Source organism: Helianthus annuus, chromosome 7 (assembly GCF_002127325.2).
Source record: "Helianthus annuus cultivar XRQ/B chromosome 7, HanXRQr2.0-SUNRISE, whole genome shotgun sequence".
Lineage (NCBI taxonomy): Eukaryota > Viridiplantae > Streptophyta > Magnoliopsida > Asterales > Asteraceae > Helianthus > Helianthus annuus.
Window position 1 is genome coordinate 113,605,302 of NC_035439.2, and position 3,844 is coordinate 113,609,145.

Genomic DNA, 3,844 nt, shown 5'->3' on the forward strand with positions numbered 1-3,844 from the left:
AAACAATTGTTAGAATGCATAGAACTACAACATCTATCCCCAAGTTTACGATCATCTATATATATATATATATATATATATATATATATATATATATATATATATATATATATATATATATATATATGAGATGTGATGTGGGCTAGGTGGCATTTGAATTTGGACATTTTTGCTGATGTGACAACTTATTTTATTGAGTTTCGGAGGGAAATCACATATGGCTTCTACAATCACTATTTCAAGATAAAAAACACGGGATCCGTTTGTTATTCGGGTCGAAATCCTGAATTCGGGTCAAGCCTGACGGATAGTATATATTTCCTTTTTTTCTCATTCTTCTTGCACACACTTTACCAACCCTAGAAAAACTAATTTGCAGCCTCTCTCCCACCGCCACCACCAAGATCCTCAGTTCCAAACCATAGCCAAAAACCTCTGCAACATCATCTTCTTCACACAAATCAATCCTATTAACCAATCAAAGGTATGTTTCTATGTTTTTGATTTTATTGTTTCTGATTTCTTTGTTTTACGATTGTAATCTACACAATCGATCCTAAATCTGCTTTATTTATGTTATTCAATTCTATAGAAACTTGATTTTATAAAGATTGCTTCGAATGCTATTAACTTCTTCTTTGTCCTAAACTTTGTAGATCTGATCATAAAAATTGAAGGTATGTTGTTTCAATTTGTTGTTTATCTATTGTGTATCTTTAATCAAGCGATTGAACATTTATCTTTTTGTTTTTTTGCAAACAAAATCAAGATCAGAGGTTTTATTATCATCATCTACATTTATCAAAGTTACTGATTTTTGTTGATTTTGCAAATAATATTCTGTTCGGTATTTTTTTTCAAAAATTAATAACATATGTTCTGAATGTTTTATGGTTTGTTTTTCTCATGGTAAACCCTCAATCTTTTGTGACAATCGGACTAGAATTGTTCGTCGACCAAAACAGGTTAGTTCAGTTTTGTTGGTGTTGTTTGTTTTTTGATATGTATAGTCTTTCTTTTTTATTTTTGTCTTTAGGCGTTAATTTGAAATTTTATGTGATTATCTTTTGAAGTTCTTATGGTTTGTTTTGTGAGTTTTAATTTTTGTATTTAGTTATAATTTTTGTATTTAATTAGTTTTTAATTCTTTAAAGATGTCTTTAATTTCTTTTTAAATATGTTTTTGTTTCTATAAATAGATTAGTGTTGTTAAAGATGATTTTTGTATTCGAAATTATGATTTGGTATCTGTAAATAGACTTTGTTTCTATAAATAGATTACCGTTATATTTTTTTTAAACAATGGTTACTTCCTTTGCAGTTATGGATCATGAAAACAACGCTCCTTCGTTGTTAAAGTTGATTGAGGACTATGATCCTATATTTTTCGAATTGTTCGTCGACCAAAAACAGGTTAGTTCAGTTTTATTGGTGTTGTTTGTTTTTTGATATGTATAGTCTTTCTTTTTTATTTTTGTCTTTAGGTGTTAATTTGAAATTTTATGTGATTATCTTTTGAAGTTCTTATGGTTTGTTTTGTGAGTTATAATTTTTTGTATTTAGTTATAATTTTTTGTATTTAGTTATAATTTTTGTATTTAGTTAATTGTTAATTCTTTAAAGATGTCTCTGTTTTCTTTTTAAAGTTGTTTTTGTTTCTATAAATAGATTAGTGTTGTTAAAGATGATTTTTGTATTCGAAATTATGATTCGGTATCTGTAAATAGACTTTGTTTCTATAAATAGATTACCGTTATATTTTTTTTAAAATAGTGGTTACTTCCATTGCAGTTATGGATCATGAAAACAACGCTCCTTCGTTGTTAAAGTTGATTGGGGACTATGATCCTATATTTTTGGTATTTTTCTTAAGTTTTCAGTTTTGTGCACACAATAAGTTATTGCAACTTATATGTTTTTTTTTTTTTTGTTTCGATTGATAGGAAATACCGTATGATTTTGCAACCTTATTGTGGGGAGAACAACTTCCATATGTCAATGTCTTAAAATTATTGATGATGATTTATCGTGAGTCATTTAGTTATAATTTTTGTATTTAGTTAGTTGTTAATTCTTTAAAGATGCCTTTAATTTCATTTTTAAAGTTGTTTTTGTTTCTATAAACATATTACTGTTGTTAAAGATGATTTTTGTATTCAGAATTATGATTCGGTTTCTGTAAATAGACTTTGTTTCTATAAATATATTACCATTATATATTTTTTAAAACAATGGTTACTTCCTTTGCAGTTATGGATCCTAAAAACAACTCTCATTCGTTGTTAAAGTTGATTGAGGAATATGATCCTATATTTTTGGTATGTTTCCTTAGTGATTTGATTTTTAAATTTTAAATTTTGAAATCAATCATTATTTTAAATTTAAATTTGAAAGTTTTCCATTAATGTGTTTGATTTTAAATTTCGAATCTGTAAATTGAATTTAAATTTGAAAGGTTAGACTTTCCTAATAAGTCTGCTTGATTTACGGGATTGGATATTAGTGATTTGATTTTCAGATTTTAAATTTTAAATTTTGAAGTCAATCATTATTTTAAATTTAAATTTTGAAGTGAACCATTATTGTGTTTGTTTTTAAATTTTGAATGCCTTGAAACCCTGATGTTTTTTTATGAGATGCTTTGACTATATTATTTGTAATTTTAGGGATGTGTTTTTATTTTGATTCATTAGGTGTTTATTTTGGATGGTCCGGAGTTTTTGGCTGCAACTATGTTGGACAGAGATATGCTTGCTATGGCTGTAAATTGGTACCATGTCGGTTGGTTTTGCTTGGCAAGGTTAGACTTTCCTAATAAGTTTGCTTGATTTACGGGATTAGATATTAGTGATTTGATTTTCAGATTTTCAATTTTAAATTTTGAAATAAACCATTATTGTGTTTGATTTTAAATTTTCAATTTCGAAGTCAATTATTATGTTAAATTTAAATTTGAAAGTTTGCCATTAATGTGTTTGATTTTAAATTTCGAATCTGTAAATTGAATTTAAATTTGAAAAGTTAGACTTTCCTAATAAGTTTGCTTGATTTACGGGATTGGATATTAGTATACTTTGTTTATTGGGTTTTAACTAATAATTTTATTAACTCGGTTGTTAGATTTGTGACGATGCGTCGGACAAACAACATTGGGAAAATATACAGCCTTGAGCCTTGGTAAGTTAACACATTAGTTAAGGTTATGAAGTTTTTTCATGGCACCGACACATTATTGAGTAGTAGCGCATTAGGTTAGTGATATTAAAATTTGTGCCTTGAGAAATTTTGTATATTGATTGATGTTTGAAATTGATTGTGAGGTCTTTGATTGTGCATTGTATTGCTGATTGATGTATGAGATTTTGTTGATTGGCATAAGGTATTAGATAAGATGTGTTTGAAGTTGCGAAGATGAATAAGTGAGACATGTGTAGCAGATATTAGTGAGTGCACAACACATTAGTTAGGGTTTTGAATTATTGCTACAGGTTAGTGATGTTAGAGATTGTGTTTTGAGAAATGTGTAGATTGAATTATGTTTGTGTTTGATTGTGACACCTTTGATTGTGCATGAAATTGCTGGTTATATGAGATTTTGTTGATTGTAGACAAATAAGTTTGAACAGAACTTATTAGATTTGAAAGTTTTCCATTAATGTGTTTCATTTTAAATTTCGAATCTGTAAATTGAATTTAAATTTGAAAGGTTAGACTTTCCTAATAAGTTTGCTTGATTTACGGGATTGGATATTAGTGATTTGATTTTCAGATTTTAAATTTTAAATTTTGAAGTAAACCATTATTGTGTTTGATTTTAAATTTTGTATGCTTTGAAATCTTGATG

At 27.2% G+C, this 3,844-nt stretch overlaps 1 long non-coding RNA gene across 1 annotated transcript; it reads left to right on the plus strand.

Annotated features, from left to right (window-relative positions):
* Positions 1 to 1,816: 1,816 nt before the first annotated feature.
* Positions 1,817 to 3,179, plus strand: LOC110866701. Its single transcript, XR_004862384.1, has 3 exons — positions 1,817 to 1,859; positions 2,694 to 2,800; positions 3,121 to 3,179. It is a non-coding gene; the product is annotated as an uncharacterized LOC110866701 (long non-coding RNA).
* Positions 3,180 to 3,844: the final 665 nt, after the last annotated feature.